Raw genomic sequence first — 24,048 nt, 5'->3', positions numbered from 1 at the left:
GACTTTTATATAGATTCTATGCACCAGCATTACGAGAATGAGAAGCAAGAGGAAGGAAGGAAGGAAGGAAGGAAGGAAGGAAGGAAGGAAGGAAGAAAAGAAGGAAGAGCAGCAATTAAGGGTCTTTACAGTAGCTAGATACACTGTTTTGATGGTTTCAGAAGCTTGAATTTCACTGTAGCACCCAGGGTGCTGAAGAACCAGAGACACCCTAACCCCTCTTTGAACACCTTTCTCATCTAAAGCATGTGTCTGAGCTCCTGTCACCTCTGAAGTAACCTTGGCTGACCAGACACAAAGGGCCTATGAGAGGGTTTGCTGAGTTGAGAACTCTGGGTGAAGTTAGGGACATGGAAGAGGGAAGGTTGATGGTATCAGCAAACTTTATTGGAAGCAGAGTCGGTTCTGGAACCTTCTGTTCTTAGCCTTCTCTGTGCCAGTACAGTCCATGCTGAATTAACAAAGCTGAGAGATCTTGAGTACGCACTATTCCCTGGAGGTTGCCATGAAAAGAGCTGGTCCCAGCTCCCCACCCCCACCTACTGTGGAGATGCCTTGGAAATTTATGGTGTGCGGATAGCTTGAGCCCTGACACATAGCTGGGTGATGGGTTATAATAAAGAGAGCAATGCCAGCCCCTTCTTTTGTCAGATATTCATGGCATTTATGTTCTCTCAGTAATGTAGGAGTGTCTTCTGTTTTGTGTTGATTTCATTGGTTAAATAAAGAAACTGCCTTGGCTTTTTGATAGGGCGGAAAATTAGGTAGGCGGAGTAGACAGAACAGGATGCTGGGTAGAAGGCAATGTGGCAGATGCCATGGCTCTCCTCTCTGAGACAGACTCTGGTTAGACTCATCCTGGTAAGCCACAGTCAAGTGGCGATACAGATTATTATTGAATCAGTATGTAAGGGCTAGCCAATAAGAGCTTAGAACTAATGGGCCAGGCAGTGTTTAAATGAATACAGTTTCTGTGTTATTATTTCCGGGGCTAAGCTATCTGTGAGGGAGCTGGGCCGGATGAAAAGCAGGCTTGCTCACCTCATCACTACATCTCAGCTAGGTGAGTGTGTGCACATTTAGGGCAGGAATTGTAGAACTATGATGTCATCACCACCAAGAGAGATGGCCAGAGAACAAAAAAGAATAACAGCAGTCCAGATGAAGTGACAATCCCCAGTTTACTTGGCTATGGATTCCAACAAGCTTATGCATCATACATAAGCATTTTTATGATAGTTTAAGGGGACTGGATTTTTGATCATGATATTTTTGGTGACCTCAAGGATGACAGGTTAATTTGGGGATGTGAGCGCAGTATGGTGCCTATGTTAAGCAGAGAGTTCTTGTCTTTCCAGACTTGTATTGAAATACTTCTGGGAGAACAAAGCTGCTGTCTGGGCTTTGCTTTAGAATTGTATGGGGATGGAGGTCAGTGAGAGTTTGAGAACCCGATTCTCACTGGCGGTTGTTCAGAGTTGTGGAATGGGGTCATTGGAGTTTGTATTTGGTTGGAACACATCCCCAAAGTCTCACATGTCAGAAGTGTGATCCCCAGCGTAACGGTATGGGAGGTGATGGAGCTTTTAAGAAGTGGGGCTTAGTAGAAAGTAAGTAGGTCATGGGGGTGGGGCATTGTCTTTGGGAAGAAAGGGTGTAGTTCCCGTGGGATCCTAGTCAGTTCTCTAGAGAAGGTTGCTCTAAAAACCAAGACAGGCCCTACCGCTCTTTGGATTCCCATCTCATTATTCAATATCTCTTTTATATAACCCCTGTATGATGCCATCTGCCACTAGGTATTGGATTTAAGGGGTCCTCATGAGAGTCCAGAAGATACTGATACCATGCTTGTTGACCTCCCTAACTGTGAGTTTAATAAACTTCTTTATAGGTTACCTGGTCTCCAGTTTTTATTATACCGAGAGAGGAGATGAATATACCATCCCACATTAAATACACCTACACATTAAAAATGATCAGAGCAAGCAAGATGAACCCATATGACCATACCTTTGTAATGCATTGTGCAGGAAATAAGCATAACTACATTTTGTTGTTACTGCTGTTGCTCTTGTTTTAGAGACAGGATTTGATACATAGCCCAAGCTGTCCTAAAACTCAAAGTCGTCCTGCCTTAGCCTCCCAAGTTCTAGGACTGTAAGCGTATATCACCACAAGCAGCATTGTGTAGCAATTTCATCCTGACCCCTGGAAGGAAGGTATGGGGAGACCCCTTAAGCTCACCAGAAAGTTACAAGAACCTGTAAGAAATGTACAAGACTCACAGGCCCTTTCCTGTGGTTAAATAAGCGGTAACGATTGTCATAAGAGAGGAGACTCTTCAGTGGAACTACCTTCAAGTTGGGCAGAATACTCCAAGAATGCAGTTTCCATGTTGGGGTGAGCTTTTTGTTGGTTCAATTGTATGAAGTATCGGGGCTCCTATAAGAAACCCTCACCCATATTCCCATAAATAGCCTCAATACAATAAACTCATTGGCTCACTAAGCTACACTTGTGTGAGATTGTTTCTTTGTTCATCTCAGGATCCTATCTATCTGGGTCAATAGACATTTGGTCCTATCTCCTCATGAAAAAGAGCTGTAACACCCAGCAAGACTTCCCTTTTAAAGAGTGTATGAGAGATTGGTATCTCAGTCTTTCTAGGGAGAAAATCCCATTCTATTTCTTATGTCTCATGATATAAGAACATTCTTATGTCGTCTGTCTGTCTCTGTAGATTTTCTTCTGGTTGAATAGGGTCTTGGGGACATTGTATTGAATTGTTTGACCCCCATCCTCATCTATAATGGGTACATCAGCAAGCTGACTTGGATCCTGGTCTTGAGAGTGTTCCAGATAAGATTCTGAGTTGAGGAAGCAGGCTGTACCTTGTTCATGAGATCCAAAGGTAACCAAGGTGAGAAGTACTCAGCTTCAAATTGAATTTTACAAGGAATGGTGGAGAGGGGGATACTTAGGTGACCAGGTGAGAGAAAACTGGATGAAATAGGAGATGGATGGGGCAGGTGTCAGTGGGTTCCTCAGGATCACCAAGGTTCTTAACAATAGTGTTGACAGCAAAGACAAACCTCCTTCTGCTTTAAATGTGACAGTTGAGCAGAATTCAGAGCTGGGCTACCACTTCAGGGCACTGATATCTTGAAGGAGGTGTCCATATCATTCCCATTTTCTAGTTGAGAAAACTTTGGCTTGAAGAATTTAGTCAAGGGTGGGCAAGATGGCTCAGTAGGGAAAAGGTGCTTGGTGGCCTGAGTTTGATCCCTGGGACGCATATGGTGGCAGGAGAGAACAGAACATACTATGGTACTCTCACTCACACATGTACACACACTAAAATAACTAAATGAATAAACGAATGAACACACAACACATGTAATTAAGAGTTTAATCAGTGTGTCCACTTTTGCTCCACTCTGATAAGGCCTGACACCTAGGCCTACGCAATGTTAGGCTATTCCTGAACGAGCAGGGTCTTCTCTTCTTTAGAAAGGGATCAGTTCCACAAAGCTCTGGTTGAACACACAAGAACCCTAGTTGCAACTAGAATTAAAGGAACAGAAAATAATAAATAATCTCCTTGCATGCCATTGTCCTTGGGCTTGTTAGGATTATACACACCATTTTCTGTGTTGAGGAGCATTTATTATCCCATGAAGTCAAGTACTAGAGATTGTAAGGGTTTGAATCCCAAATCTTTGCAATCAAAACATGATAATCTTCATTTCAAAGTTGCCAATTTGAATTTCAACTTAAGTTGTACCAAGGATTTCAGCATCAGTGGTACCAAGGATTTCAGTGTCAGTTGTACCAAGGATTTCAGTGTCAGTTGTACCAAGGATCACTTTTGGTAGTTGGGGACTTCCTCTGAGGTCTGTCAACAAAGACCTTTGCTTAGGCCTTTTGCTCTGTCCAAAGCTGCTAGGAACCAGATCAGATCAGAACCCTTGAAGGGTTCTTTAGTTCTAGTTACTAATGCTAGCTCAAAATTGACCTATAAAGAAACAATTTGACCTATAGATATATGCCAAGGATATTAAGGATAACAGATTGATTTATAATGCCCCCAAACTCTAAACAATCCAAATATCAAATGACATGAAGGTACAGAAACATACTGGTATATTACACAGCCACAAAAAGGAAAGACTGTGACTGTGTTGAAAAAATGTTCAACAAGGAAGCTAGACACAAAAGAGAATATGATGTCTGATATCTTCCACTTATATGAGGTTCCCATAATATACAAACTTTATCTACAGTGATAAGAATCTAAGCTGTGGTTGCCTTGGGGAGTAACTGATTGGGACTAAGTACAAGGGAGGTTTCTGGACTGTCAGTCTTAATTCTTGAATTTCCCCAAATACCTTAGCTTTACCTTTTTTTTGGGGGGGGGTAAATATTTCAGTTCCTTCCTCCGACAGCTCAAGGTTCTCGCTCTCAAACAAAAGAGGTATTTTGAGATAATCTAAGCAGACAGAGATTTATTAAAGGATGTTAAATGGTTACTGAACTCTAGGGAGGGCCAAACATCTGACCTTGGCTGCTTTGGGGCCAGGACAGTGCAGCGAGGAAAACGTGGCGGAGTGGGGGAGGCGGGGAGAGGAAACACCTCCAACAAGCAAAGAGCTTACTAAAACCACCCTGACCTTGCCTGCAGCTCAACACCTTTGACCTCGGCATCAGATGGGAGAAGTTCAGCCTCAGAGGTCCCAAAGTGGAGACTCTGCCTTTCTTCAGAAGATTTCCGTCTTTTGTGGGTCTCACACTGCACACAGTTCTCAATGGAATCCAGGTTATACAGTGTGTTGGATTGGTGGGACAAAGGTTGTGTGTGTAACCCCTGGTTACAGAGGATCCTGACAACTGAAACCCGTAGGTTTCTGGCTCTGTACTATAGGAAGACAAGCTGAAAGCCTGTCTGGGCCACTGTCTATGCCCCACTTTTGCATCTGTGTTCCAATGGGTTTGGGGTAGTGGGTACTAGGGAAATGGTACTTCAAAGTCCTTATCCCCAAAGTGATGGCTGGATAACTCTTTCCAGGAGTCGCTTTTTTTTCCCCTTGAAAATTCTATTTATTATTACTGTGGGTGGGTGTATAATGTGGGTCAGGTGAAAATATTCTGGAATTTATTCTTCTATTCCATCTTTACATGGATTCTAAAAATTGAGCTCATGTCATCAGACTTGGTAGCATGTGCCTTCACCCACAGAGATATATTAGGGCCATAGCAGGGGTCTTTTTACCACTTATTTACCTAGCCCTGCAGAACTCTCTCCCATGCCCTGAGGCAGGCCTCAGCTGGCTGCAGACAAACTCCCTCCCATGGTTTCAGAGGAGATTAACATCACTGAGTCAGAAAACACAGTTGAACCATGAGCCAAATTTCACCCACAAGAGAAAAATAAGTGTAACTCCCATGATATCGCAGGGGATTTCTACAAATGTGCTCTGCTGTTTCTTGGTGACTTAGAAACAATAGTAGATAGTTGCATCTGATTTTCACCAATGCAGTAATATAGATAAGTTTCTTAGTTGTTACCATGCTTCTATGGGATTGGACTGTGTTTGTGTGGGAGCAGCAATGGGCCATGGCTTGTGGGATAGGAACTGAGTTGGGAGTGGGAAACTTCCAGAAAAGAAGAGAGGAGTCCCCGTGTACATTTAATAGGGGGCTTCTTTGAAGGATAGAACATTGTGGAGAAGGCCAACCAAATGGCAAAGGGCAGAGGTGGTGGCGTTGAGTGCCACTGGAAATATGACTTCCTCTGCAAGAGACTGGGAAGAAGAATACTCAGGTGGCTCTGAGGGTTCGGATGCTCTAGAAATAAAAGCATTCTCCTCTGCTTTGGGGAGGTCATGGTGTGAAAAAGTTGTGGTAAAATACTGCCCCAAAGCAGTTTGGGGAGGGAAGGGTTGGTTTCAGTTTGCAGCCTATCCATCATGAAAGGAAGTTATATAAGGCAGGAACTCAAGGTAGGAACCTACAAGTAGGAGCTGAAGCAGAGGCCATGGAGGAGTGCTGCTTACTGACTTGTTTTTAATGGCGATCTGAGCCTGCTTTCCTATACAATCTAGGACCACTTGCCCAGGGCTGGCACCACCCTCAGTGGACTGACCCAACACACTCATCATTAATCAAAAAAAAAAAAAAAAAACTTGCCACAAACTTGTTTACAGGCCAATCTGATGGAGGTATTTTTCTCAGCTGAAGCTCCCTTTTCCCAGATAACTCTACCTTGTGACAAGTTGACAAAAAGAAACCAGGATAACCTAGGGAAAATGTTGGCACTGTTAGAACTCTTTTAAGTTGGCCTGCTTCTAAGTCACCTCCAAGTATATTTCCTTTTCCTCTGAGGAGACTCACTAGAGGCCGGCCCGTCTACTTTCCTCCCCATAGCGAGGTATTCCAGAGAATGATGTGTTCTGCAGACATGGTGAGTCCAGAAGAACAATGCTATCCGTTTTAGTTGCTTTTTCTGTTGCTGTGACAATAAAATACCCTGACAAAAGCCACACAAGGAAGGAAAGTTCTCTTTTGGCTCACAGTTACAGGGCCTGGTCCATCCTGTGTGGGCCGAGTCACATGGGCAGAAGCTCCAGGAAGCTAGTCACACAGCACCGAAAGTCAAGCAGAGGCTGATGAATGCTGTGCCCATCTTATTGCTTCAATTTTATGTGCAGCAGGACCACAGACCAGAAAGTACTGCTGCTCTTACTTAGTGTGAGTAGTCCTGCCTCAGTTAACCCAATCTCCAAAATCCCTCACGAGCATGCCCAGAGGCTCCACTTCAGGTGACTCTGGATTCTGTCAAATTGACGATCAATCAATATACTCTCAGAGTGATATGAGGATTTTTCTTCTTTCTTTCTTTCTTTCTTTCTTTCTTTCTTTCTTTCTTTCTTTCTTTCTTTCTTCTTTCTTTCTTTCTTTCTTTCTTTCTTTCTTTCTTTCTTTCTTTCTTTCTTTCTTTCTTTCTTTCTTTCTTTCTCTTTTTGGCTGCAAGAAACTGAACAACAAACCAAATCTGGCTCAAAGAACAAAAATACCGAGCAAGAAGTTTGATTACATGGTTGGCTAATTCAACTTTTTAGACAAGTCATAATAGAAATGAAAGATTTTTCTACTTTTCCATTCCTTACCTGGTGTGGTGGTTTGAATGAGAATGGCCCCCACAGGATTAAGTTTGAATGTTAGGTCTCTAGTCAGTGGAACAGTTTCTGAAGGATGGGGGGTGTGGCCTTATAGGGGTGGCGTGTTACTTGGAGTAGGCTTTGAGCTTTGAAAACCTCACCTGAGGCCAGTCTCCCTCCCTTCCTACTGCCTGAGGATCAGGATCTAAGCTCGTAGTTAATACTCCAGTGCTATGCCTGTCTGCCCACTGTTATGTTCCCTGTTATAATGATCAAGAACTAATCCCAGGAAACTGTAAGCAAATCTCCAATTAAATGTGTTATTTTATAAGCTGCTTTGGTCATGGTGTCTCCTTGCAGCAATACAATAGTAACTAAGACACCTGGAATATCGGCATTTAATCTTCAACTTGCTTCCTTATGGTGACAAAACAGTTAACATAGCTCCAGGTATCATATCTTCGCCCAATGGCCCAATCTAAAGCAGAGTATAAAGCAAAGTTTCTTGGTACACATTCTTTTTAATTAGGGAGGATTATTTTCTTAGACACTTCTTTCTCAGGCTCCACAAGGTTATATGGGCCATGATCTAGCGGCAGGGAAGCTGTTCTTAGGGGTGAAAGTGAACATCTAATGGTTTCAGCTTTTTAGGGTAGATAGAACGTAGTAAGAAGAAAGAGGTAGGAGGGAGAGGCACAGGCAGCTAACAGCATCTTCCATAGCGGCTGCTCTAACTGTCGTCTAAAACCTTACAGAGGTCTATGAAAAGTCCACCTCTCTCTTGCTTGCTGTTACTGTTCTGAGACAGGGTCTCAAGTAGCCCAGGCCCATCTTGAATACACTGTGTTGTCTCTGATCACCCTGCATCTGCCTTCCTGGTGCTGGCTCGGTGAACCCTTTACATCAAGATCTAGGTTCTGAGCACAAAGAGAACATGCATGATAAGAATTTCTTTCCTGATGCTCATAGCCTGGAGAATCCTCTGATGAGAGCCTCACCCTCACTCTCCTTTCCTGTTAAATAAACACCTTCAGAGATCCTGACTTAAATATCCAGCCTTCACTGTGGGACAAACTTCAGAGCCTAGTGCCCCTGAGGGCTTTGTGTTCCCTCTCTGGCTCTCAAGTGGCAGTTAGCATGTCTTCTGTTGTCCTTTCTCTTGCTATGACCCTTTTCTATTCTCTTCTCTCTAATTCTGTTCTGGGCTGACAACAGGCAGTCACACCTGTAAGATATCTGTGCTGAATATGAAACAGTGATCTGGGGCTTAGGGTCCTGGGGAGTGCTGTTCAAGTTAGTGTGCTGGCCAGAGTAGCGTCAAAACTTCTCTTCTGCTGGGCGGTGGTGGCGCACGCCTTTAATCCCAGCACTTGGGAGGCAGAGGCAGGCGGATCTCTGTGAGTTCGAGACCAGCCTGGTCTACAAGAGCTAGTTCCAGGACAGGCTCCAAAACCACAGAGAAACCCTGTCTCAAAAAACCAAAAAAAAAAAAAAAAAAAAAAAAAAAAAAAAAAAAAACTTCTCTTCTGTTTTCTTCTGTTCTGCTCGTCCCTCTCCTCTTCCTTCTCCTTCCGTCCCCCACCTTGATGAAGGAGATAATGAATAAACTGATGAATATCTTAAAAACTTTTATATTTGGAACATATGAAACCCATAGAAAGTTACCTAAACAGTATGTGTGTACATACAAATTATTAGGACCCAACAATTGTAACTTTTTTTTTTTTCTGAATCCTGTTTTCTTTCTGCATGATGGACTTACCCCATCCATACATAGTTGTTATAGTTCCCATAAGTTGAGATCAGGAGCTGTTCTAATTTCAGATTTGAGGAATTCTGTTACATTTGTATCTGCATAATGGGATAGCTCCTTGAGGGTACCCAAGTCTAAATGCAAAATTTAAGTACGTTTCATATACAACTTATATACAAAGACTGAAGGGTGTTGTATGCAATATTTATGTGCTTTTTTTTTTTTTTTTTTTTTTTTTTTTGAGACAAGGTCTCCTGTAATCCAGGCTGGTCTCATATTCACTATCTAGCCAAGGATGACCTTGAACTTCCGATCCTCCTGCCACCACCTCCTGAGTGTTAGCCTTGCAAACATCCATTACATGCCCAGTACCCGTGGTGCTGGGGATGGAACCCAGGACCTGTTGCATGTTAGGCAATCGCACTGCCAACTGAGCCGCAAGCCCAGCTCCTCGCTTCATTTGATTCTGAACCGCCACAGCAAGTCAAGATGTGGGGTTTTCCCCTTGCACCATCGAGTTCAGGATGAAAGAGGTCTCAGGCTTTGGATGCTTTGGTATGATTCTGATTGTTCCCATGTAGCCGAACCTTAGACACTCCTAAACTGCAGTCAACAGGACATTTGAATTCTAAGTGGTTTTGCTCTGACTTCTTAGGAGCATGCACATTTCTCGATGGAGCCACAGTGCAATGACCAAATGCAGCAACTCTGACATTGATTTAGTACTGTCACCAGCTATCCCGACCTTATTGATGATCGCCATTTGCCCCAATCACATGCTTTAGAACATCATTAGTCTTTTGATTGAGGCTCCGAACCAGGATCCTGCATCGAATTTAATCAGACGTTTCAAAGCCACGATCAGGGTCGGGGTCTATGTTCTGAGGGCCAAGGGTTCCAGAAAATTCACCTCTGGGTAATTAGTCCCTCTTCAAGTTGACAGCCACAAAAGACTTTCAACTTTTCAAAAACTTTTGTCCCTGCTTTCATCCACCTTGATCCTTACATCAGCCCTGGGAGGGGAGGAGGGCACAGGTCACCGTCTCCATTTTCTGGATGAGGAGGCAGCGATGCTCAGGGTCACTCAGGGGGTTCAAACTGGGAGATCGGTGTCACGGCTTCTGGTTTTGCCTAAATCCCTGGCCCTTTCCTGCAGTCCCCAGCAGATAAAGGAACAACAGTCAAGGGTTCAGCTGAAAACACTTCTTGTGTCCCACTTGGCAGGTGTCCCTCAGGAGCCAGGGAGGAGGTGAGCACCCTTCTCACTCCGGCTGTATTCCTTAGTTCACTGGCCTCTCCACCTTTGCTGTGGCTGCCCCATGCAGACCCCGTTAGCTGTTACCCCACCACTGTGCAGTGTGACTCTGGGTTTCCAACAACTGCCATTTCTACTTCCTTGTGCAATGACTTTTTCTGTATTTCAGAAAAGAAAATTAGTGCCCCTCCCTGGGAGGAAGGCCCAATTCATGTACTGGGGGAGCTCCTGCTACCTTCAGGTGGACTCATGGTGGCACGTATTCTAAGTGTAACCTTGTGCATTTAGAATGTGTGTGTGTGCGCACACACACACATATCACTGAGGCTAATATTAGGTATCTTCCTCAACCTCTTCCCATGTTAGATTTCTTTTGAGGCAGCATGTATCGCTGAACTCGGACCTCATCGGTTTGGTAACCAGGCTGGCTAATTAATCCAGAGGTCTGCCTGTCTCTGCTCCTAGCACTGGGGTTACAGGCATGCACTTCCACACCCAGCTTTTCTGTGGGGGTTGGGACTGAACTCAACTCTTCCCGCTTACACGACAGCCGTTTTGCCAACTAAGTCACCTCTTCAGCCCTTGTTCGTTATCAATTTGCAGGAAGTACAAAAACTGAGAGTAAACATTTGAGAACTCCTGTATTAATTTTATAAGGTATACATTTCTTAAAATGAAAAACGAAGAATTGGGGCTTCCATTGTGGTTTTTAATTTTTTTCTAGTAATTCTTGTTTATTGTCTATTCAAAAGTATTACGGGTAGGGAAAAGATGGCTTAGAAATTAAGAAGAAAACCACTAATTCTTTAATGAAGACAGTTTGAGAACCGTTTTATACTCTGTTCTGCTCCATTGCCTGCTGCTGTTCTATTATATGCCCTGTTGTTGCTATGGTTTGACCGTGAAGCTTCCTGTGTTGGGAAGTTAATCCCCAGAATTCTATGCTAGTGGTATTTGCAGGTGAAGCTATTGAAGGTCATGATCACCGGTGAGGTTATTAGGATGGGGCCCACATTATGAGATTCGTGGCTTTTTAGGAAAAGGAAGAGAGAGGAGAACAAGAATTATTCTTGTGTTTGACCACAAGATACCCTCTATCAATTATGATATAGAAGGAAGGTACCCACTAGATGCCCAGCAATCTGATGTCATGGTCTTAGGCTTCCCAGACTCTAGCAACATGACTTACACAAATCTCTATTTCTTTTATTCTTTTTCAATAATCTGTTCTCAGGTTCTTTTCACCATAACGGAAAGTCAAGAAAAGCAATTGCTTCTCTTTGTATTTCTGTTTGATTTCTCCTCTTCCCACTGGAATTCTCATCTCAGTTTGTTTCTGGAAAGAACCCAACCTGATACACCGACTTCCCTTTCATTCCGATTCTAGAACCCAGTTGGACCTTGTATGAGTATGTAAGCCTTTGAAATGAAATACAGAGGGGCTGCAGAGGTATCCCATTTGATCCAGTGTTTGCCTAAGGTCTCAGTTACTTTTCTATTGCTATGAAGAGATATGACTAAGACAAGTTATAAAAGGAAACATTTGTTTGGGGGCCTGCTTACAGAAGGCCAGTCCATGACCAGCAGGGTGGGGAGCATGGCAGCAGGCAGACAGGCACAGCACTGGAGCAGTAGCTGAGAGCTTGCTTACGTGTTGAGACAACAACCAGGAGGAAGAGAGAGAGAGAGACAGAGAGACAGAGACAGAGAGAGCTAACTGGGACTAGCATGGGCTTTGAAAACCCCAAAGCCTGCCCCTAGTGACACACCTCTTCCAACAAGAACACACCTTCTTAATCCTACTCAAAACAGTTCCACCAAATGGAGACCAACCATTCAAATATATGAGTCTCTGCGGGCCATTCTCACTCAAGCCACCATATCTAGCATAAATAGAACCTTGAGTTCAAATCTCAGCAGTGAACGAATACAGAGCCATGCCTATCATCCTAGCACTCGGGAGGTGGAGGCAGGAGGATCAGGAAGTTTAAGGTCATCTTTGGCTAATTTTGAGGTCAGACTGGACCACAAGACAAAAAACTCAACCCAAGTTTTTTAAAAAGCTCACCTAAACTTTCTACACAGAAGTCTATTTTTTTAAAAAAAAAAATACTTCAAGATTTTAAGACCATTTAGAGCGTTCAAAAGGTACTGAAAAAAATCTACCCATATCTTAATTCATTTAAAAAATAATTATGCACAAGACCTCCTGAGACATGCTCACCTATCCCTGTGCACGTGTTAACTTCACGAGAGCATGGAATCGTGCTCTGCCTCCTCCCTTTCCTCGGCTTCACCCCCATAAAAGGCTCAAAGGTTGCAGAGGCTTTTGAGTCTGCCTTCTCAGCCCCAGAGTCCAGGGAATCCTAGAAGACAGCAGCACTATGAAGTGGGATCATATTCATTCTCAGAGTCTTCCAAATACATTGGATTTCAAAGGAGCTGATCGCAAATCAAAGTAAAGAGTCTTGGCTTTGCTCCCTGTCCGCTGTTTGTATATTTTATATTATGCATAGGCGGGAGGAGAGCACGGTGGGTCCTGCTGGTTATAACCACAATCAATCAATCCCAACCTATTTTCAGGACCTGCCAGCCATTGGGACAATTTCCAGAACTACCAGGGCCTCCTTTTCATTATTTAAAGACTGGCAAGAGAACGCAAAAATACTTAATGAAAGAGTCAGGCTGACCAAGTGACAAAGTAGCTTAAGTTTTGAGGTCCAGACTGCCTCAAAGGCATCAGCATGTTGGAAGTCATGCAGTCAGCCTAAGCCTCTGGGCATTATTTTCACGCCAGGAGTCAGGTAGGGCACTGCTGGGCAGCACTTAGCTCTAGTCTAATGCGTACCAGGCACCAAACGGGCCAAGGAGAGGTTTCATTCAGCTTCTTCACTAACTTTGAAACCTCTGCCTTTGTTCTGAGCCAAGCTTCCCACTGCTGGGGGGAAGATGGCCCCTAGCAACCAGTGCTCCCATAGGTAGACTCTGCTCGGCAGCAGAGTCAGGCAGCAGAACTTGAAAGCAAAGGCTTACATCATCAGCCCTGTGTCCTGTGCCTCTGTGAACGGGGAAAGTGGGCCACTCTGCCTTTTCTTTAACCACATAAGTAGTGCTCAGGACCGCACCACATGGCTTTAGGCCGTGGGGGGGGGCAGCTGAAATCCGGCCAGCTACACTTGGATTTCAAATAAATACACACTTTTGAAAGTCTAATGATGTGCCCAATAATTCATGGAGTTATCTCTCGGACAGGGAGAACACTGAAGACAGAATCCAGGACCTCGTGTATGCTAGCAAGTGCACTCCCATAGACTGAGCCATCAACTTTGCTTGAAGTTTGCATGGAATTAACCACCCAGGATTTTTGTTTGCTTGCTCCTGTGAGCTGCCTAGGGTCAGTAATCCTGTTTATAAACACCTCCTTTGAACTGGATTTTTTTTTCAGTCCTGCTCTTGATCTGCTGTTCGCCTCCTTGGCCTGCTCTAGGGTTCAGGTGCACATTGCCACACTTGTCTTCTACTTAGGGGATAGGGACCTGAACTCAGGTCAGCTTCCTTGTGTTCCAGGAACTTTATCTGATGAGCCCTAACCCCAGCTTCAGGCATTCTTAAACAACAACAAAAAAAACAAGCAAGCAAACAAGCAAACAAACAAGCAAAAAAAAAAAACCCAACCAAACAAACAAACAAAAACAAACAAACCACAGACAGTCCCAATAGGTTCCTTTTGCAGCCAGTGTTGGGATCTATAGGACCAGAAAGTTCATTGCCTGAGTGGAAAGTCACAGAGTGCCTCCAATAAAGGGGTGGTGTGACAGGGTTGGGGGGAGTCAGCTTACTTAATTGGGCACCATCATTTCCTATTCTTGTGGCCCTGCATTCCAGAAGGCAGTGAAGGCAGCCGGTCTGAACCTGAGCTTCCTGGGGGCCGGCTCTTCACCCCACAAGGGCATCAAGAGCACCTGCGTGCTGTGTGCAATGGCACGTGGCTGGACTTACCTTCAGGCTTTCTGCTACAGTAGCTCTCACACAGGTCCAACAGTGTAATAATGTGCATTTCTAGTAAGTTCCCGGGTGGGAAGACCGCTGCAGGCTTGGGTGTCCACGTTACAGATGGCTAAGTAAGAAGCAACAGTCTCCTTTTAGTCATAGATTTCAAATTACCTGCAACCAATCATAATTGAAATGTACGAATGTGGAAAACTCTAGAAATAAATAATTCATAAATTTTACATTTCATATTGTTATCATTGTTGTTGCAGTTTTATTATTAACTGTTGTTATCAATCTCTTACTGTGTTTGATAAATTAAACTTAGGCATGTGTGTACAAGAAAATTAGTGTGTATACACACACACACATAAATAATTCAGTATCACAGTTCTAGACATTCACAGAATATCTTGGAGCATATATGCCTTCAATAATGGGGACCATTCTAATGTCAACTGTAGTCAGAGCGGAGCTGATAGTCTAGAGAATGAGACTGACATTCACTCATCCATTCCCCATTGGCTAACACTCTAAAATGTCATAGAAGGACTGTGTAATAGGCGAAATTTTTATTTGTCGGTGCTGTGCAACAAGCAAGCTAAGATTGCACACCTTACTGCTGTAAATATCTTTTTCATGACCCATGCTCTAAAGGTTGGCTAAGACTCAAGATATGCTAGATTTGAGTTCAGGCTTCAGTTTGGGTTCACATTTGCCCCGCGCAGGATCAATCTAAGATTGATTCATGATGAAACAGCAATGGATGTCTGGGCTGTGGTCTTCTTATAATAAAAGATGGAAACCTCCACATGCCTGGCAGATACTTAAGGCTTCCATTTTTAACTGACACACTGCCATTTTTACCCACGTCCTGATAGTCCAAGCAAATCCCGTGGCCAAATTCAAAGTCAGAAGACAAGTCCTTGGCCCACCTTAGAGTAACAGGCGTACATTGCCATATATAGCTTTGCATGGGGACTAGGAATTTTGTAAAGAATGCTTGGGCTTAGGGAGATGGCTCATCAGATAAAGAGCCTGCTACACCCATGTGGTGGCCTGTGTTCACATTTGAGTTATATTCTGATGACATTAAACAGTATTAGAGACAAGACGTGTCACATAAACTTCCAAAGACACCCAGTGAGAGGAAACAGGTTTACAGACTCTGAGAAAGAGATTGCCACGAGAGGCAGAGGAGCGAGGCTTCGCAAAGGTACCAGCTATGAGATGTAGAACCAAGCTGCGGCAGGAGGAAGTGATGGCAATGGCTTAAGGCTGAGTGTCATCTACACGCCTATTCCAAATACCCAAGGCACTTGGCACTGGGCCCAGCTGCATTCCTACAAAGCAGGGTGGAGTGTGGGAGCAGCTGAGCTAGCCTACAGTCATAAGATGTGGAGTTGGGGCAAATCTGTTCAAAATGTCCAAAATATCTAATCCAGTGCGGAGAAGAAGAGAGGAGAACTGGATTTTTATGCTGTTGCCGTCGTTATTCATTGTGTGTTTATGTGTGTGTTTGTGTTTGTGTGTTTGTGTGTGTGTTTGTGTTTACTTGCTTGTGCATGGGCTTGTCGAGGCCAGAGGGTGACATTGACTATTTTCTACAATTGCCTATCATCTTTGTTTTTGAAACAAGGTATCTCCCTGAACCTGGGTAGCCTGACTGACCAATGCCTAACATTGGGGTTATAGGCATGCGCTGCTACGCCTGGCATATTACTAGGGTGTTGGGGATCTGAACTCAGGTTCCCATGCTTGAAGGAGAAGCACCTTACCTACTGAGCCATCTCCTCAGTTTTGAGACCTGGTTTTTAAGTCAAAGGGCTTGTGTACACGTGTGCATGCGCACACATACAAAAAAGAAGAAGAAGAAGAAATATGAGTAAATCGCTGGAAATTTGTGGACACGTGGAACTTGAGAATGAGGACTTTTCATTCAGTAAGGTCCCTCCTGCTCTGAACTTCAGGCGGCAGAAGTGTCTTCAAGAAGGCATCGAGTTTCAGAACAGAAGAAGCTAAGTGAAGCCAGGCAGCCTTCTCAGGATGGAGGCCCGCCAACTGGGGACATAGCTGGTGGGCAGGGGGCCACATGGTGGAAAGGAGAGGAGAAAAAGTTAGTGTGGTAGCCCGGTGGCCGCCAGAGAGTCCTCTGTTCTCCATAAAGTTCATATGGGCTCTTCCCTAGTCCCCTATTTACCAAGAGCCTCCTTTACTTCCTGGCACCTTGCCTGGTGCTTTCTACTGCCCTGCTGCCCCCAGCTGTCTTTGTATTTCTGGGTCACTGACACTTTATTGCCTCTGAGTTTCAAGGCTATTTTCCCCCTCAAGTAATTACAACTGAAATTATGTGGTTTGATTTTGGGTTGATTAAAAACAAAACAAAACAAAGCAAAGCAAAACAAAACAAAACAAAAACCCTCCAAGGAGTCGAAACTACTGAACTTTCTGGGGACAGGAACCCCAGAACTATGTCCAAATATACTGTCTGCATCCCCTGGCTTTTACCCTGTGTGACTGATATGTGCTCTTCAGGTAATCTTGCTGAGCCAGTCCTCAGTCTCATAGGACAGGGATTTAGAATGAGAGGAAAGGGCAGCTCCAAGTCCTAAGGAGTAAACATGGCTGTTGGGCTGACAGTGATCAGCTTGGGTCAGGCTGAGATGGCCTTGCAGATGGAGCCTACAGCTCCAAGAAGGGATTTTGCTGGTGGCCAAGAAACTTGGACTTGATCTTATAGGCAGTGGTGACCATAAATGCCCTTAGGAATGGGAAGGGTCAGCTTGCAAATTCTCTCAGCTTTCCACTAGAAAATCCTGGTGAAAATACAAGAGCCTGGAAAGAGTCCATTAAGATTTTTTTTTTTTGAAATCTGAGAAAAAAATTGTGTTTTATATAGGGGTTACAATGTTTATCTCCTAAAATGCTAGGCCAGGAATGAGCAGTCTGCAGTCTGGCTTCAAAACCATGGGAAGTGGGGACTGGGGAGGTAACAGTAATGTGTCTGCTGTGCGTGCTTAAGGAATTTAGCTCTAGCCCCAGCAATCCATGGAAAAAGCTGGCCATGGTGGCACACACCTGTGACCTCAGTGCTAGAGAGGTGGTGGCAGGAAATCCTCAGTCTAGCTGAATAGATGAGGCCAGGTCCCAGTGAGTCATCTTTTCCCCAAAGCAACAGGAATGACACCTGAGTTTGACCTCTGACCTACACGCACGCATGTGTGTGTGTGTGTGCATGTGCGCGCACACACACACACATACACACTCACACTGCATGTACACCATACACACATACCACAAACACCATACACACATATTACATACACACCATATGTCACACAAACACCACACATCACACACATCAAACATATACACCACATATACACACAAAACAGAAAATGCACACAGACAACACATAACACACGTACAAACACCACATACATATCACACACACTTCACACACCCCACAGGAACACACATACCACATACATATACATTACACACACACACACACACACCACACATACACCACATACATACACATTACACACACATACCACACACACACACACTACATACACACACTCACTATTTCTCTCTGATGTTCTCCTAGGCTTTGTGGTGTTCTGCATGCAGACATTGCAGAGTAACTCTGTGACAAGAATGGACCCTTTCCATCAAGATGCATGATCGTGTCCACCCAGTTTGAAAGCCTCATCCCTGTCTTTTCTACACCTTTGTTATGGACAAGGGGATAAGAAAATTTTCAATCTCCTCTTCATAATACCATACCAGACCCTCAGAATGAAAAGAAATAATTTATGGTGACCAAGATCTGTTCCCAGTGGCAGAGAGTAATAGGGGGACATTGGGGCTGTAGAAAGCTACAGGACAACCAAGTCCCAAAGGCTGACACAGCTTCTCTCCTTCAGCAGGGAAGGCCATACTCCTTCATTTTGCAAAATAAATAGAAAGCATACTTTAATATATAATCTTTCCAGTTTTAAGCATTGGTGTCATTGTTTGAATGTGTCCCCACCCTAATTCCCATGGCAACATTTAATAGTCCCTGTGATGATATGTAGAGGGTGGTGAGTCCCACCCAAACACATATGTTGATAGAACTGGGAGCGGGGACATGTGGAATGTGTTATGATTTGGCTAGAAAAATGTCTACAAAGGCTCATGTGTTACAGGTTTGATTCATTCCTTCTCTCCTCCTCTCTTGCCCTCTGTGGTATGTGTGTGTACATGTGTGTATATGCTCACCCAAGCAGTTATCTCCCTCAATTGCTTCTCTACATTATTACTGCTATTATTGTTATTATTATTATTACTATTATTTGATGTCAGGTCTCTCACTGAACCCAGAACTCATAATTTCAACTACACTGGTTGACCAGCAAACCTCAGAGACATGCCTGTCCACACACTCCAGTGCTGGAGTTACAGATGTGTTCCATCACATCTGCCTCTTATGTGGGTACATGGGACCTGAATTCAGGTTCACAAGGTTACATGGCAAGCACTTTACCCACTGAACCATCTCTTTAGACTCATTTATTTATTTATTTATTTTGCAACAGGGTCTCTTTCACTGGTATCTGGGGCGCAACAGTTAGTCTAAGCCGACTGGCCAATGTATGCTAAGCCGACTGGCCAATGAGTATCAGGGATCTACCTGTCTTTGCCATCGCAAAGCGGGGATCATAAGCGCGCACATGGGTACTAGGGATAGAATTCACATCTTTATGTTTGCTCAAATGCCATTTATTGATTGAGCTATGTCACCAACCTTCAGGCTTGGTTCTTGATACAACAGCGTTCAGAAGTGATTGGATCTGGGGGATGCAAACTTCATCAATAGATTAATCCATTGATATATTGAAAGCCGGATGGCCTATTAGGAGGTAGGTTCTAGTTGGTGGAAGTGGGCCACTGAGGTGTGTCTGCACGAATATATCTCATCACAGGTCTCTTCATTCTCTTGTTCTCTTTCCCAGCTGCCACGGAGTGAGCATTTCTCCCCACTAACCCCTCTCCACAGTGATGCTCTGCTCCACTTCAAGTTCAAAGCACATGGCGCCCACTAACTATGGACTCAAATGGTTGCCACTTTGAGGCTAAAGAAAGCCTTCCTCGACCAAAGTGTTTTTGTGTCAGGTATTTTTTGCCACAGTAACACAAATACGTGACTAATCCATCATGTCTTGAAGGTGGAGCTCTTGTGGTGGCATTGGTGGCTTTATGGCAAGAGGAAGAGGGATCTGAACTGGCACGCTTGGTTTATCCTGCCATTGATGCCTCTACCATGCTGTGAGATAGCAAGAAGGCTGTTGGGTGCTAACACCATGATCTTGGGCTTTTCAGCCCAGAACGACAAGCCAAGTGCACTTCTATTTTTTATACATTACCTGGTCTCAGTTATTCAGTTACAACAAGGAAAAAAGTTGAGACATTTGGCTGCCAGCTCACATTTGCTTTGCAGTACTGTGGAGGCCAGGAGACTACGGGCCTACACGTCGTACCTTTCCCTTACCCTGTCTTCATTGGGTATAGTGCTCTTAGGTGTGGCATTGTCAACTTTCCCTAAGAGTGACACCCTCAAGACAGTAATGCCCACATGCTAGACTGATATGAAGGGCATGGAGGACATGAAGAGTGTGAGAGTCACCATGGTGATTCTGTGGTAAATGAAGGAATTAGAGGGCCTAGACTACTGGTTGAGGTCTGTCCTGATTAGTATTTCGTCAGTCTGACACAAGCTAGAGTTATCTGGGAAGAGGAAGCTTAATAGAACAGCCTCTTGGCAAAGTCTGTGGGGGCATTTTAGTAACTAATGATTGATGTTGGAGGGACCTGCTCACTGTGTGAAGTGACGACCCCTCTGTACAGGTGTCCCTGGGCTGTATAAGAAAGCCAAATGGGTAAGACATGGAGAGCGAGCCAGCAAACAGCATTTCTTCACAGCCCCTGCTTCAGTTCCTGTCTCCCCGTTCCTACCTTGAGTTCCTGCTGCGACTTTCCTTCATGATGAACTGTAAATTATACAGTGAAATACACAGTCTTTCCTCTCCGAGTGTTGACCACGGCATTCATCCCAGCAATAGAGACTCTAAGATGGGCTGTGTGAACCCTGAGATTTATGTCAGCCGAAAGTGGACAGACAGAGGGTGACTTCTGTGTCACTGGGAGGTGTTGCCACTGGTTCACCTGAAGGGCAGGCAGGAATTCAGAGTTTTCTGAAGGAAAAGGGGGGCTGTGGGTAGGCTGGGCTATTCATAAGAAGGGAAGGTGGTTTTGGGGACCTAGTGTCACCTCCAAGAGCACACGTAGAATGCCCTTTCTTACTTACCACTTCAAGTTAACACCAATTCCCAACTGTCTGCAGCTGCCAAACCATCCTTCACCACCCTCCAGACCCAGACCGCAGCACTGATCCTGGCCCACAAGCGTGTGAGCCCACTCTAGACTGTAGCCAGAGCATCTCTGGTCCCTATAGACAGAGGAACTGTTTCCTTATAGGAAAGGAGACAGAGGTCTCAGGGAGCACAGCTCTGTTCTTGACACTCAGAGGTCCACAAAGGTCACAAATCTAGCCTTCTCTGGGTCTGGTAGTCCTTCCTCTCTTTCTGTAGACATGCCCCACAAGTGCCCAATTCATTTCTCAACAGCTCTAATCTTGATCAGCTTCACCCCAACGCTGAGTCAGAATCTAGCTCCTCCTTAATGCAGGCTTATCCACTGGGGCCCCAAACTCAAGCATAAGTCACCAAGTCGTCAGCTGTCAGAGTTGGAGACCATGGAGGCCAGCGACTCATGCATTTCAGATGCTGTCCCTACACGTGCCAGCCTTGACCGGAACTATCTGCCTTCAGCCCTCACTCACCTCCATCTGGAACTTTCTGCAGGGGTTTGGTTCATTGCATTGCCAGCCTTGGGTACCCTTACTAGAACATCAGGGTGGTCTTGTGAGCCCACAAATAAAGAGAGAGTGGTAAATCTACTCTATCCACCTGCGCAGATGGGAGACTGGCGGCCACACTTGAGAACCCGAAGACTACAGCAGACCAGCAAGATAGTCCATATTCACCAGAAATGTGGCCAGGGTGGCTGGCCTGTCCACCCTCCCCGCTTCCCACATCTGTATATGATCCATGGTCTCAAGCATCTGCGGCTCCTACCTCCTTCCCACCCTGATATAAAAGGACACCCATCATAGTATTTATAGAAGTGGTAAATAAAGAATAAAATAGCAAGTGAAAGTGGGTTTTGATTGGCTACATGTTGGTAGAGCCCAACTGGAATAATTAGATTCCTGCATGGAAAGCTGCCTCCCCAGCAGAGGCTTTTGTAGTGTGCCCAAACGGAATCCCTCCAGCCGCAGATAGAAATTTCTGCTTCTCTCGTTTGGCTCCAAGACTAAGAATTAAAATCTAAAACGAGATTCCAAGAGAACTAATGATTTGATCCCTTCAAATACACCAGCTAGCCGTTTTCCAGTCTCACAGAGAAAGCTGCCGACTGAAGGGCAGGCTACCGGCCCCACTGGCATCTGGCCTCTTTTCTGGGAGGGAGGTGCCTCCTTAGCCTCATCGGTCAGACCTCTGGACATAGCCCCAGGACACAGAAAGCCTGTGTGTTTAGGCACCAGGTGAATTTGATTTCTGGTCCTAGTATCAAAGGGTTGTGCCTAATTTTATATTCCTTGAGTGTTTTTATTTTTCTTTTTAGGAATGACAAATCTAACCCCAGCTTCCCAAGCCCTCTAGTAAGGGATTCCCTTTCCCAAGATGCCAGATCCCTTTGCAGACAATGTCCCTCACTCGTCTGTCACTGAAGCCTCTCCTTATGGAAGCTGCTGATTCTTGCTGGCTGCCTAGAGACTTGTTTCCTGCATATGATGCCCCTCCGCCAGCCCCAGTGTGGCAACAACAACGCTAAACTCCTTCGGTTTTAGTAGCTGTGATGGAAAGTGGAACAGAAGCTACAACAATTAAGGTCTATGCTTTGGGGAGTTGATCCCATGAGGCAAATTTCCAGACACCATCTTTTCACTGTTCTTGACAGTTTTTCTCTCACTTTGATTCATGATCTACCAAGGAGACATTTGATGGAATTTCTGAGATTTAGTTTTTAGAATATGAACACTGAGGATGAAGGCATTTCCAACCATCCCCATTTTAGTGCAAATTAGTCCAGCAAAATTGCTTATTTCAGAACACCTTTTTGTACTCAGCTATACTGAGATCGCGTTGTCTAGTGTCAGAAGATTCTAGCAGTACTTTACTTTGGAAAGAGAAGACCTGAATAAAGTCACAATTAAGAGGAAAATGAGAGCTGCAAAGTGGATAAGCAGATGCCCAAAGACCAATGTCCTGTCCTATTACATTGGATGGATTTCTCCATTCCACTTCCAACATCTTCTACCATTCAGATGGCTCTGGTAGACTTTGGTGATTTGTCCTCAGAAAATGGCCATGTTTTTAAATATCATCTTCATGGGAGATATTTGTTCTTAGTTCTGAAAAACATGTCTTTTGTTTTCTCTTCTGAGTTAAGTTAAGCTGTGAAAACAAGAGTGATATTCAAGAAGACAAAAATGACACTGTGTGTGTGGCAGAGCAAAACCCAAATGTTCTTACGAAGGTAGGCATGGATCGATCGGTAAGACTCTCAGTAAAACAGGTCTAGGAAGACAAGCAAAAGGGGTCACAGTCAAGGGCTTTGTTATTGTGACTCCTTCAAATTCCCAGTCACAACAAGGACTTTCTGAGATCTGACTCCTGAAGCACTCCAAACCCTGTGTGCTGTCGAGATCATTGATAGTCATGTTAGCTATTCCCCATGGGAGACTTCTGTGGAAGGCTCATTCCAGTGACAGAGAAGACGCCAGCAATGGAGAGGATGCAGTGGGAATGTTGAGGGCTGAGTTCTTTGCTCCAATGGTGTCAGGATTGAGGGGACAGAGGACAGGTCAAGGAGGAAAGAAGACCTTCATGTCACCTAGCACTTGGAGCCATAGTTGCCTGGTAGAAGTGATGGTCATTCACGGCTTTGGAGAATGCTGGATGCTCAGAGGTGGTGGTTCAGTCGGTAAAGCACTCGCCCTGCATGCACAAGGATGGGAGTTGGATCCTCAGAATCCATGGGGAAAGCAGAGTACGCTGTGCTCTGTAATGCTGCTGCTGGAAGAGGAGACAGAAATGGATGCGTCTGTGAGACTTGCTGGCCAACTAGCTCACTCTGTTCAGTGTGCTCTTTGCCAGTAAGAGACACAGTCTTAAAAAAATGGTGACTAGATCGTGATTGAGGAACAACCTGATACCTGAAGTTGTCCACATGTTTACATGCACCTACACACACATGAACGTATACACAATTGCATTTGTATGTATGCAAAATTCCACGTGTGTACTTGCATGTTTGAATAGAGGGTATCCCTAGCTCCATTGGCTGTTCAAAGGGGTCATTTTACCCCCCTCACAGTGAAAAACAATGGTATAGACAACAATTTGGGCCTTGATGTAAATGCGATTGGCTAGAAACTTCAAAAACTTCCTTCTCCCTATGACAAAATACCCTACAGAAGCAACACAAAGGAGGAGAGCATTCTTTGGCTCCCTGTTCAGGGGATATGGCCTTTCATGTTTGGAGAAGGCATGGTGACTGGGGTGGCAGGAGGGTCTGGCCACAGCCGGTTGACATCTTTTCAGATCACGAAGCAGAGAGCTGTCAGCAGAACCAGATGTAACTTTCAAGACCCCCTCCCTAGTCCCTCAGTTTTGCTAGGTAGTCCTCATGTTTCATAGGCTCCACAGCCTTCCAAAATAGCACGAGAAGCTGAGGACCAAGTGTTCAAACACGTGAGCCTGCGGGGTACGTTTCATATT

The sequence above is a fragment of the Chionomys nivalis genome, chromosome X, assembly GCF_950005125.1.
Source record: "Chionomys nivalis chromosome X, mChiNiv1.1, whole genome shotgun sequence".
NCBI lineage: Eukaryota > Metazoa > Chordata > Mammalia > Rodentia > Cricetidae > Chionomys > Chionomys nivalis.
This window is presented reverse-complemented; position numbering follows the sequence as displayed.